Raw genomic sequence first — 13998 nt, forward strand, 5'->3', positions numbered from 1 at the left:
TATCGTTGGCACTATCATGGTGAAACCTATATAACTCCAGAAGTTGAACATTGGATTGGTCCGTCATCATCAGCACAAGTCGAACATGTTGATCACATGCATAATATGGTTCACGATATTTATAACTCTATTAACATAGAAGATGAGCCCCGAAGTCCAAATGAGACTGCCAAAAACCTATATGAGATGCTTACGGCTAGAGCTGTCAATATGGGATGGGCCCGCTGGGTTGGCCCAGCCCGACTAGAAAATTTAATGGGTTGGGTTTTGATTTTGTTGGCCCATTTAAATTCGGGCCTAAACGGGCCCAGTCGCTCGGGCCATGGGTTGAATTGGGCCTAACTCGATGGGCTCGGGTTAGCCCATGGCCCATGGGTTAAATAAAACCTAAGAATTAAGATATCAAATCTCAAGATTCAAGAACCCTTTACGGTTTCTATGAATCAGCCCCCGATCATTATCCCTCTTATCCTTCTATTTTCCTACGTAAACTCACTTACGATTTCTACGGAGTTAGGAGACAGCAACAGTGTTTGACTGTACAGATTCTTTTTCAGATTTGGTGTTCTGTCTCACAGTATTTGAGGATCTCTTAGAAGAAGAGAGCTTCAATCTTTTTTCACTGGCTTCGTCTGTCTCGACTTGTTCCTGCCTGCATTCTTGGCTGCAAAACGGTGTGTTCCCTATTATTTGATTTTCATGTTAGGTTTGGCACACCGTATGAGTTAAATGGACTCTCACATCGCATTGAAAGGGATATTCTTTATTCTTACTACCAAGAAGCTAATCTAACTTTAATGTTCTTCATTTTATCTTTAAAAGATTTTTTTTAAAAAAAGTAATTGTCTTGATACCTCGGTCGAGAAATTACAATATCTAAGGCGTTCATTGATTGAAATGCGAATTCGGACCGACGATTGATAGAGAAAAAGATGAAAAGCGTACAAGTTACAAATTTTTTTTCGAGATAGAGTTAAACGGAGTCATGCTAAAATTTATTGATATGATTCATGAACAATTTGTTACAGAAAAGCCATTTAAACTACTTTTGCATATACAAAATAAGATGTAGAAAACGATGGTCATTGAAAATATAAATATAAATATATTTTTCTGATAACCTTTGGATTAGGAATTCGTAACATAGAATCAAGCAACTCAGGATTCAACTAATGTATAGAAAAAAAACCACTCAAATTGAAATGGTACATAAAGGACAAGGTATAGAAATGGTTGTTGCAAATATAAATGTGAACTTATATTCTTAGAAAAACTCATACAGATTTGTTGGTTTATATCAAGTATTTAAAACCAAGAGTCAGTAGTTAGTCACACAAGTAGCAGAAACAACCACAGCTGGTGGTGGTAATATACTAGTATTTGTAGATGTTATGAAGAAATTGTGGAAATGATATGAGCTTCAAATCGCAAAATTAATTAACTCAGTATAGTAGGTAATCATTTTCCAAGGAAATAAAATGAACCTAACCCTTTTTTATTTATCTATTTAGTACCTGCAACTAGAGTGGGATCATCTTTTTATAATTTATATTCCACATCCACAATTTTCTTATAGTAATGGGTCATGTACAATAGCTTCATATTGCTTTGTTTGTCCCATTTCAAGCTTACACGTGTATTCAACGAGTTTTTTCTTCCGAAATGATGTGTTACTGTTAATTGCTATTTTCCTCTTAATTAATACATTCTTGAATACAAGTTATTATTGAAATGATTGTATTTTTAAATTTTGAATTCAAAATTACAGTTGGTTTTTGAAAAAAAAAATTACAGATTTTTGAAATGGACGTTTCTTCTCAAACTCCAACTGCTGATGTGGATGTTGATGAACTGAAAAATCCTAAGAATGATGAGGGTTCAACTAAACCAAAATGACGTAGAGAAACTTCTGATATTTGGATGTATTTTAAGAAAATCAAAGGAATTGATGGTTTAGATAAAGCTGAATGTAATGGATGTAAAAAACAATATCAATGTGGGACTAAACAGCATGGAACTTCTACGTTGTGGCATCATCAGAAAACTTGTAGCAAATTGAAGTTCCATGATGTAGGACAAATTATTCTTGATCAAGATGGGAAGATGAGGTCTAAGAAAATAGACCAAAAAATTGCACAGTGAATTATTGGCTTGTGCAATCATTAGACATGATTTATCATTTTCGTTTGTTGAGTATGATGGTATTAGAGCTTGGATGAAATACATAAATCCCGATGTTCCTTGTATTTCTAGAAACACTCTTGTTTGTGATATTAAAAGAATCTATTTGAGGGAAAAAGAGAAACTTAAGCATGTTTTGGCTACTATTCAGAATAGAGTTTGTTTAACTTCGGATTTGTGAACGTCGTGCACTAGTGAGGGTTATATTTGCTTGACTGCTCATTTTGTTGATAATGATTGGAAGTTGAATAGTAAAATTCGTAGCTTTTCTCATATGCCTCCACCACACTCAGGAGTTGAATTAGCAGCAAAATTATTTGAATTTTTGAAGGAGTGGGGAATTGAGAAAAAAGTTTTTTCTTTGACATTGGATAATGCATCTAGTAATGACAACATGCAAGTTAATTTGAAAGAGCAACTCTCTTTGCATGATAGCTTATTGTGTGACGGTGAGTATTTTCATGTTCGTTGTTCTGCTCATATATTGAATCTAATTGTCCAAGAAGGTTTGAAAGTCGATGTTGTTGCTTTGAATAAAATTAGAGAGTCAGTCAAGTATGTTAAAGGTTCGGAGACTAGGATGAAGAAGTTTCAAGAATGTGTACAAGCAGTCGGTAGCATTGATACTAGTATTGGCTTGCGATTGGATGTGTCTACTCGTTGGAACTCGACATATTTAATGCTTGATAGTGCCATCAAGTATAAGAAAGCTTTTGTTTTCCTTCAATTCAATGACAAGAATTATAAATTTTGTCCTTCAAGTGAAGAGTGGAAAAGAGGAGAAAAAATATGTGAGTTCCTTGAGCCATTTTATGACACTACCAATTTGATCTCCGGTTCTTCTTATCCTACATCAAATTTATATTTTATGCAAGTCTGGAAGATTGAAGTTTTGTTAAAGGAAAACTTAATGCATGAAGATGAGGTGATAAGTGATATGTGTAAAAGAATGTTGGGAAAGTTTGAAAAGTATTGGACACAATATAGCATGGTGCTTGTATTTGGAGCCATTCTTGACCCACGGATATAAAGCTTTCGATGTTGGAGTTTTTTTATTCTAAGGTTGAGAGTGATTTTGTTAAATGTCTCAAGAAGATAGAACTTGTGAAAGCAAAATTCTATAAGCTTTTTGATGAATATTCTAAGACTGACAATGCAAGTTCTTCACGACCACGATCTTCTTCTAGATCACAAATTGCTCCCCAAAGTGCAGGAGAAGGTAAAGGAAAGAGCAAAAGCATTTTTTATGTAAGTATTCTAATACTTTTTTTCTTGTATTATTTAACTGATTTATATTTTCATATCATAATTATTGCAATTAATATAGGAAATGATGGCATATGAGAGCCAGACAATTACAAATGTTGGAAAATCTCAAATTGATCTTTATTTGGAGGAGCCAAAACTTGAATTTGCATATCATCAAGATTTGAATGTTTTGGAGTACTGGAAGGATAAAAAACAACGGTATCCCACCATAGCAATGATGGCATGTGATGTTTTGGCTATTCCAATTACTACTGTTGTATCAGAATCATCTTTTTCCATCGGTGCTCGTGTGCTTACCAAGTATAGAAGTTGTACACTTCCTGAAAAAATTCAAGCTCTTATTTGCACTCACAATTGGTTGCATGGTTACATTGGTAATTTTGTTAATAAATTTCTAGTTTGTTGTTGACTTAGTTGATAAATTAGTTTATTATTATTTTAATTTTAACTACATTCGTATTTTTGTATTTTAATGTTGATCAAGGTAATGAAGACGACACAAGTGTTAAAACAACGTTGTCTAATCAGGGATCAAATGCTGATATTGATAAAGGGGGAGAGGATGAAGATGGAGGAGAAGAATTTGATATGAATGATTTCATGATTAATGAAATTTAAAAAATTATATTGTTTTTTTTTTGTTTAGTTTGATGAACTTTAATTTCTTTGAATTCTTTAACTTTTTAGCACTTTGTTCGTTTATTTCACTGTCAATTGTGGCATTTCATGTTTTAACATTTACTCATATTTGGATTCTTTGACCGTCAACAACCCTTTTTTATTCAGATTACAACACAGCGTTTTTTTTTTGTCAATTGTTTTGGGTGAACTACAGTATGCAAAACGAAGCAAATGTATTGAAATTGTTTAGATTTTTTTAGACCCGTGGGTTGGCCCAACCCAACCTGCAGCCCATCTTTTGGTGGGCTGGGCTGGGATTTCCCAACCCACCAACCCGATGGGCCGGCCCGCCACGGGCCGACCACTTCCCAACCCGAGTCGGGCCGACCCAACCCGACACGGGCCAGCCCGATTGACAGCTCTACTTACGGCATCCGAGACCGAGATTTGGGAAGGTAATCCGAATGGTCATTCACAGTTGTCAGTCGTTGCTATTTTGTTGAACATGAAGGCTAAACATCACATTTCAGAAAGATGTTACGATGATCTGTGTCAGCTTATTTCCGAATTGCTACCCACAGAAAATTGCATGACCAATAGTTTTTATGAATCAAAAAAATTAATAAAAGGATTAGGTTTGCCGGTTGAAAAGATTGACTGTTGTAGCAACAACTATATGATTTACTGGAGAAATGATTTTGATTTACAAGAATATAGGTTTTGCGGGCATCCACGTTACAAACCTAGTTTACGTCGAACGGTTAAGAAAAAAAAAAGTTCCATGGAATAGAATGTATTATTTTCCTCTAACCTCACGTTTGCAAAGGTTGTATGCATATGTAGAAACAGCGAAGCACATGCGTTGGCATAATGAGCATGTACAAGATGGAGATGCAATGTGTCACCCCTCTGATTCACCTGCATGGAAGCATTTTGACACAACTCATCCAGATTTTGCACTCGAGGTTCGAAATGTAAGACTGGGACTTTCAGCTGATGGTTTTCAACCATTCGGTCAGTCAGGACAACAATATTCATCATGGTCAGTTATACTAACACCTTACAATTTTCCTCCATGGATGTGCATGAAAGATGAATACATGTTCTCGACAGTTATAGCTCCCGGACCTAGTAATCCTAAGAACAAGTTAGATGTGTTCTTGCAACCTCTTATCGATGAATTGAACGAACTTTGGTCAGTTGGGGCAAAGACATATGATGTTCACGTGAAAACAAATTTTACTATGCGTGCCTCTTTGCTATGGACAATTAGTGATTTTCCTGCATATACAATGTTATCAGGATGGAGTACCGCCAGTAAACTAGCATGTCCTTACTGTATGGAAAACTATGATGCTTTCTGTAGTAGCCCGAATCCTATTTATTTAAATAAACATGATTAAGTATCTTTAATTAAGTAAATCATGTGTAATTTGGCTTTAGAGTTCGTGTGAGTAAGCCGAGGTGTAGCCCAGAAAGGGAAGAGCAGCCAGGGAAGGGAAGATCACCCGGGAAGGGAAGATCAGCCCGGGAAGGGAAGAGCAGCCCGAGAAGGGAAGATCAGCCCGGGAAGGGCAGAGCAGCCCGAGAAGGGAATATCAGCCCGGGAAGGGAAGAGCAGCCCGGGAAGAGAAGAGCAGCCCGGGAAGGGAAGATCAGCCCGGGAAGGGAAGAGCAGCCCGGGAAGAGAAGAGCAGCCCGGGAAGGGAAGATCAGCCCGGGAATAGTATTTGGTTGACACGCCTGCCGGGCAGGTGTCAAGTGCATGGTAATTGTTGGACACGTTCATGAATTTAAGGTGAGGTGTCTTTGTGCATGCTGCCTAGCGACAGATGTCCGGATGCATGGGATTTGGTTGACACGTTCATGCATGTAAGGTGAGGTGTCTTTGTGCATGCTGCCTAGTGACAGATGTCCGGATGCATTGGACTTGGTTGACACGTTCATGCAGGCTGAGGTCTATAAATAGGCCATGGGATTTCTCATTGTGGAGGGGGTACTGTGTGTTTAAATGCAAGTTTTAGCTCTCTAGAGCAGCCCAGAAAGGGAATAGCAGCCCGGGAAGGGAAGAGCAGCCAGGAAGGGAAGAGCAACCCGGGAAGGGAAGAGCAGCCAGGAAGGGAAGAGCAGCCCGGGAAGGGAAGAGCAGCCCGGGAAGGGAAGAGCAGCCAGGAAGGGAAGAGCAACCCGGGAAGGGAAGAGCAGCCAGGAAGGGAAGAGCAGCCCGGGAAGGGAAGATCAGCCCGGGAAGGGAAGAGCAGCCAGAAAGGGAAGAGCAGCCCGGGCATAGCCGACGGTCCGAGAAGGGCAGTCAGGGAGCTCAGTATCATCAGGGCTGACGACGGACTAGACCCGATTGATAGGATTTCCTGTGGACTAGGATTGCTTTACTAGAGGTACGAAAGTACTATCCGAGATATCCTGGTCGAGTATACATTCTTATATGTGTTGCATGATTATTTGCTGCATTGATATATGTCATATGATGCATGCTATTATGTCACGCTTATTGCTGCATGTTACATTTCATCTTGAGCCGTATCTCTTTCGAGATAGTCTTTATTGTTGAGCTGTATCTCTTTCGAGATAAGCTATATCTTGTGGGGCCGCTCAGCCCTGTCTTGTGGACGCATGGACACCGAGAGTACACAGTGGCCGACGGGTCCGGAGGGCTTCGGTGATCCGGGACATTTTAGGTCCACGTCTGATCTTGTAGTGGATGCAGTGACCCAGAGGAGTACCGCGCGGCACTATCCACTTGGCGCCTCTAGACTGAGCATATTGAGATCTTTTGTGACTCCCGTTTCTTGACTACCCTGGTATCATATCATAGCATGTGCATTTCATATAGGCTTGTATACTCATGCTTTTGTACTGGGCGTTCTTATCGCTCACGTCCTCGGTTTTGTTTATCGTGGACACCCCATTCCCACGAGGCAGGCCTCAGGTTGGATGGCTCAGGAGGAGGATGATGAGGACGTTGAGTAGCCGGTTGGTTTAGTTCTTCAGTACTGTTTGATTCGATATGGTTGTACCGCATATTTTTTTATTCTGAGGTATTCTGGACTTCATTTGGGTTGTATAACTATCGTTTGTTGACCATTTTCCGCAATTATCTCTGATTGTTATTAATTAAGTTAATTGCATGCTTAATTCTTGATTAGTAGGTGATTCTGGAACGGGTCACTACATTTATGGTATCAGAGCATGCTTATGATTTTGGGATATAGATTCTGTTTTGGGATTTTCGTTGACCATTTTACCATTTTCCCCATTCTATCTTGTAGCGATGGCTGACCACCTTGGTGATGAGAGTAGTCAGGGGAGTGTAGGTCGTTGGGGTGACCAGGACGATCGTAGGCGTCATCGTGAACATCGTCATCGTCGTGATGGCCCTAGGCGTTTTGAGATGCACCGTTTCATTCAGATGGGGCCTAAGCCTTTAGTTGGTGGTGAGACTCCCGATGTTGCTAAGGATTGGTTAGAGCGCATGGAGAGTTGTTTCCGTGCATTCCAATGCACCGAAGAGCAGCAGATGGAGACCCTTGGTTTTCTTCTCGAGGGCCGTGCGCGCAAGTGGTGGAGATCGACTTCTGCGCCGATAGTCCAGGCTCAGGGTAGGGTGACTTGGGCCGAATTCCGTGCAGCTTTCATGCAGCTATATTTTCCTCCAGCACTTCGCCAAGCAAAGACGATTGAACTTCTGAATCTTAAGCAAGGGAGTATGTCTGTTGATGCATATCAGCAGAAGTTCTTCGAGTTGTTACCCTTTGCTCCTCATATTAGTGGCAGATCTGAGGCCAAGTATGACCATTTCCTTCAGGGTCTTAACCAGGAGATCTTTGATCGAGTCACTGTCTGCGATAATCCTACTTCTTATGATGGGTTGGTGAACCGGTGTAACTAGGCAGAGATCAGTCTCCAGCGTGGTAGGTCTATTCTTTCTTCTAGACCTCCGAATACTTTGAGCCCTCGATCTCAGTCTTTCAAGAAGTCAGGTTCTTCTTCTTCTGGATCTGGATCTCGGTCTAGCGGTGTTTTTCGCTTTGGTAAGAAGAAGGTTTCTTGTGTGCATTGTGGGAAGAACCATCCATCGGAGCAGAGCCGATCAGCCGCGGGAGCTTGTTTTCAGTGCGGAGAGATAGGTCATCTTAAGAAGAATTGTCCTCAGTTGCGAGGTGGAGCAGGATCTGGTTCCGGATCTCAGACGACTGTTCAGCAGAGGATGCAGGGTCAGGCAATGGGTAGTTCAAACCTTCGACCTCGTGCCCAAGGTCAGGTATTTGCACTGAACCAGGATCAGGCTGCAGATGAGACAGGGAGAGTCATAGCAGGTACTTTTTGTTTATGCGGTATTCCTGCTTTTGTTCTTATTGATACCGGAGCATCACATTCATTCATTTCTGCACGATTTGTTAAGCGTCATAAGTTACCGTATGTTTCTCTAGACGTCATTCTTTCCAGTTTTTACTCCGATGGGTCATTCAGTGTTAGCAAAGCGTCTAGTGATGGGTTGTCCTTTAGATTTTGAGGGCAACGAATTGACTGCGAATCTTATAATCCTAGAGATGGAAGATTTTGATTGTATTTTGGGTATAGACCTATTGACTACCTACCGAGCTACTGTGGATTGTTACCAGAAGCTTGTTCAGTTTCGTACGACTGAGAGCTCTAGTTGGTTTTTCTATGGTGAGGGAGCACGACCTCCGATGCCAGTGGTATCTGCTCTGAAAGCCTGTCGTGCTTTAGAGTCGGGCGGGGAAGGCTACCTCATCTATGCGGTTGATTCGTCCACAGGTAGTGTTGGTATAGATGATCTTCCAGTGGTTTGTGAGTTTCCTGATGTTTTCCCAGATGAGATTCCTGGTTTTCCTCCGATTAGAGAGGTGGAATTTGGCATCGAATTAATGCCAGGGACTACACCGATTTCTCGTGCCCCCTATCGTCTGGCTCCGTCAGAGATGAGGGAACTGAAGCAGCAATTGCAGGATCTTCTTGATAAGGGTTATATTCGCCCGAGTGTTTCACCTTGGGGAGCTCCAGTCTTGTTTGTCAAGAAAAAGGATGTATCGATGCGATTGTGTATTGATTATCGCCAGCTGAATCGTGTGACGATCAAAAACAAGTATCCATTACCTCGTATTGATGACTTGTTCGATCAGCTTCAGGGTACCTCTATTTACTCCAAGATTGACTTGCGATCGGGTTATCATCAGATGAGAGTCAGAGATGATGATATTTCCAAGACTGCATTTCGTACTCGATATGGGCATTACGAGTTTCTAGTTATGCCATTCGGATTGACAAATGCGCCAGCGATATTCATGGATCTGATGAACCGAGTCTTTCGGGATTTTCTAGATCAGTTTGTTGTAGTTTTCATCGACGATATCTTGATTTATTCTCACAGTGTGGAAGAGCATACCCATCACTTGAGGATTGTGTTGCAGATTCTTCGCGAGAAGCAATTGTATGCTAAGTTGAGTAAGTGCGAGTTATGGATTGATCGTGTAGTATTCCTTGGTCATGTGATTTCCAAGGAAGGAGTTTCTGTGGATCCTAGCAAGATTGAGGCAGTGCTGAATTGGTCACGTCCGACGACAGTGGCCGAGATCCGTAGTTTTCTAGGTCTGGCAGGGTATTATCGTCGCTTCATCGTGAATTTCGCTCAGGTAGCTAGACCATTGACGCAACTTACTCGGAAGGATGTTCCATTTGAGTGGTCATCTGAGTGCGAAGATAGTTTCAGAGAGCTTCGTCGACTTCTGACTTCTGCACCTGTTTTGGCGTTACCGTCAGGATCTGATGGTTTCAGTGTTTATACCGATGCCTCCTTTCAAGGCTTAGGGTGTGTGTTGACGCAGAATGGTCATGTGATCGCTTATGCTTCCAGACAGTTAAAATCTCACGAGGAGAAGTACCCTATTCATGATCTAGAATTAGCTGCTATTGTGTTTGCGCTAAAGATCTGGCGTCATTATTTGTACGGTGTTCAGTTTGAAATCTTTACTGATCATAAGAGTCTGAAGTATCTGTTCACTCAGGCTGAGTTGAACATGAGACAACGTCGTTGGATGGATCTACTTAAGGATTATGACTGTGTGATCAAGTACCATCCAGGTTCTGCGAATCTCACAGTCGATGCTCTTAGTCGCAAGGTGAGAGCCTCTGCACTTCAGACCAGTGCTATGTCTAGTACTGTCCAGGATTGTTGTTCGTTGGGGTTTAAATTCAAACATCGGAAAGGTATGGAGAGCATTCGTGTTGCTACTATTTTATCTGAGCCAACTTTGTTCACTCGGATTCGAGATGCTCAGATGTCTGATCTCAAGACTCAGAGATTAGCTCGGTTGGTTGGTGGAGATAGCAATTTCCATTATCAGTCTAATGGTCTTTTGTGTTTGTCTAATCGGGTTGTAGTACCAGAGGATGATACTTTGAGGGAAGAGATCTTGTCTCAGGCTCATCGAAGCAAGTTGAGTGTTCATCCGGGAAGCAACAAGATGTATAAAGATTTGAGGACACGATTTTGGTGGAAAGGGATGAAGCGCAGCATTTATCAGTTTGTCTCCAAGTGTCTAGTTTGTCAGCAGGTTAAGGCAGAGCACCGTCGACCGGGAGGATTATTGTTGAACTTACCTATTCCTGAATGGAAGTGGGAGCATATCGCGATGGACTTCATTACTCACTTGCCATTGTCTTCGAGGAACAGTGATGCTATTTGGGTAGTGGTGGATCGACTCACCAAGTCTGCTCATTTTCTGCCATATAACCGTGATTTCACTTTCGATCGTATGGCTCGATTGTATATTCAAGAGATTTTACATTTGCATGGAGTGCCAGTCAGTATTGTTAGTGACAGAGATCCTCGTTTTACCTCACGATTTTGGGGTAGTTTCCAGTCAGCATTGGGTACTTTACTAAGTTTGAGTACGGCTTATCATCCAGAGACCGACGGTCAGTCAGAGAGGACTATCCGTACACTTGAGGATATGTTGCGAGCTTGTGTTATGGATTTCGGAACCGCTTGGCAGGATCATTTGCCTTTGATTGAGTTCGCGTACAACAACAGCTATCATCGTAGTATTGGTATGGCACCATTTGAGGCGTTGTATGGGCGACGTTGTCGTACTCCATTATTCTGGGACGAAGTTGGGGAACGACATGTTGAGGGACCGGAGTTAGTCCAGCAGGCTATTGATAAGGTTGCAGTAATCAAGAAGCGGATTAAGATTGCTCAGGATCGACAGGCTAGTTATGCGAACACCAAGCGTCCACCTCTGCAATTTCAGCCAGGTGAGAAAGTGTTTCTCCGAGTTTCGCCTTTTCGCAGGATTTTGAGATTTGGTCTCAAGGGTAAGCTGTCTCTGAGATTTATTGGTCCATTTGAAATATTGGAAAGCGTGGGAGATTTGGCTTACAGACTTGCATTTCCGCCGTACCTATCAAGTATTCATGATGTGTTTCACGTATCTTTGTTGAGACGATATGTAGCAGATGAGTCTCACATCTTACATCCCTCTGAAGTTCAACTTGATTCGGATTTGTCTTACGTGGAACGACCAGTTCGGATTCTAGATCGCAAAGACAAGGTGTTGCGGAATAAGATCATTCCTCTTGTCTTAATTCAGTGGCAGCGCAGAGGCAATGAAGAAGCCACTTGGGAGTTAGAGAGCCGTATGCGTTCAGAGCATCCAGAGCTCTTTTGAGTTGTACTGTAGTTGTACTATGGATGTATGTGTGTTTTTTTTCCGTTGTAAACCAAACATCGGTTGTATTCAACAGTATTTGAGTTGTTTATGTATTTGAGTTGTTTATCGATGCTGTGATTTCGTTTCGTTCTTCTTCTAGCCTGATTTCGAGGACGAAATCTTTTTAAGTGGGGGAGAATGTAGTAGCCCGAATCCTATTTATTTAAATAAACATGATTAAGTATCTTTAATTAAGTAAATCATGTGTAATTTGGCTTTAGAGTTCGTGTGAGTAAGCCGAGGTGTAGCCCAGAAAGGGAAGAGCAGCCCGGGAAGGGAAGATCACCCGAGAAGGGAAGAGCAGCCCGGGAAGGGAAGATCAGCCCGGGAAGGGCAGAGCAGCCCGGGAAGGGAAGATCAGCCCGGGAAGGGAAGATTAGCCCGGGAATAGTATTTGGTTGAAACGCCTGCCGGGCAGGTGTCAAGTGCATGGTAATTGTTGGACACGTTCATGAATGTAAGGTGAGGTGTCTTTGTGCATGCTGCCTAGCGACAGATGTCCGGATGCATGGGATTTGGTTGACACGTTCATGCATGTAAGGTGAGGTGTCTTTGTGCATGCTGCCTAGCGACAGATGTCCGGATGCATGGGACTTGGTTGACACGTTCATGCAGGCTGAGGTCTATAAATAGGCCATGGGATTTCTCATTGTGGAGGGGGTACTGTGTGTTTAAATGCAAGTTTTAGCTCTCTAGAGCAGCCCAGAAAGGGAAGAGCAGCCAGGAAGGGAAGAGCAACCCGGGAAGGGAAGAGCAGCCAGGAAGGGAAGAGCAGCCCGGGAAGGGAAGATCAGCCCGGGAAGGGAAGAGCAGCCAGAAAGGGAAGAGCAGCCCGGGCATAGCCGACGGTCCGAGAAGGGCAGTCAGGGAGCTCAGTATCATCATGGCTGACGACGGACTAGACCCGATTGATAGGATTTCCTGTGGACTAGGATTTCTTTACTAGAGGTACGAAAGTACTATCCGAGATATCCTGGTCGAGTATACATTCTTATATGTGTTGCATGATTATTTGCTGCATTGATATATGTCATATGATGCATGCTATTATGTCACGCTTATTGCTGCATGTTACATTTCATCTTGAGCCGTATCTCTTTCGAGATAGTCTTTATTGTTGAGCTGTATCTCTTTCGAGATAAGCTATATCTTGTGGGGCCGCTCAGCCCTGTCTTGTGGACGCATGGACACCGAGAGTACACAGTGGCCGATGGGTCCGGAGGGCTTCGGTGATCCGGGACATTTTAGGTCCACGTCTGATCTTGTAGTGGATGCAGTGACCCAGAGGAGTACCGCGCGGTACTATCCACTTGGCGCCTCTAGACTGAGCATATTGAGATCTTTTGTGACTCCCGTTTCTTGACTACCCTGGTATCATATCATAGCATGTGCATTTCATATAGGCTTGTATACTCATGTTTTTGTACTGGGCGTTCTTATCGCTCACGTCCTCTGTTTTGTTTATCTTGGACACCCCATTCCCACGGGGCAGGCCTCAGGTTGGATGGCTCAGGAGGAGGATGATGAGGACGTTGAGTAGCCGGTTGGTTTAGTTCTTCAGTACTGTTTGATACGATATGGTTGTACCGCATATTTTTTTATTCTGAGGTATTCTGGACTTCATTTGGGTTGTATAACTATCGTTTGTTGACCATTTTCCGCAATTATCTCTGATTGTTATTAATTAAGTTAATTGCATGCTTAATTCTTGATTAGTAGGTGATTCTGGAACGGGTCACTACACTTTCACATTGCCGAATGCTGGTAAAACATCATGGTTCATAACCATCGTAAGTTTTTACCAGTGGATCATAATTTCAGACGAAATATTAAATGGTTCAAGAAATATCACCAAGTGAAAAAGCCTCCTCCACATATAAAATCCGGGGATGAAATTATTGAAGAACTTGAAAGTTATGGGTTTCGTAGTGTGATCGAACCAGAGGCTATTGAAGTGAACTCAGAAATTGTAAGACGATGTAAATGTGGTTGGAGAAAATGCAGTATCTTTTGGGAATTGCCGTACTGGAGAACAAATCTGATTCTACAGCTTCTTCCAATCTCTTCATTGTGATCGACATGATCTTGCTCACATTTTCTATCAACAACTCATGGCTTCTTCTAGATGCCTTATGACACTTAACATCATAAAATCCAAATTTTCTTCCTCATAATT

This window comes from Primulina eburnea, unplaced genomic scaffold, assembly GCF_022965805.1.
Source record: "Primulina eburnea isolate SZY01 unplaced genomic scaffold, ASM2296580v1 ctg312_ERROPOS121453, whole genome shotgun sequence".
NCBI classification, from domain to species: Eukaryota; Viridiplantae; Streptophyta; class Magnoliopsida; order Lamiales; family Gesneriaceae; genus Primulina; species Primulina eburnea.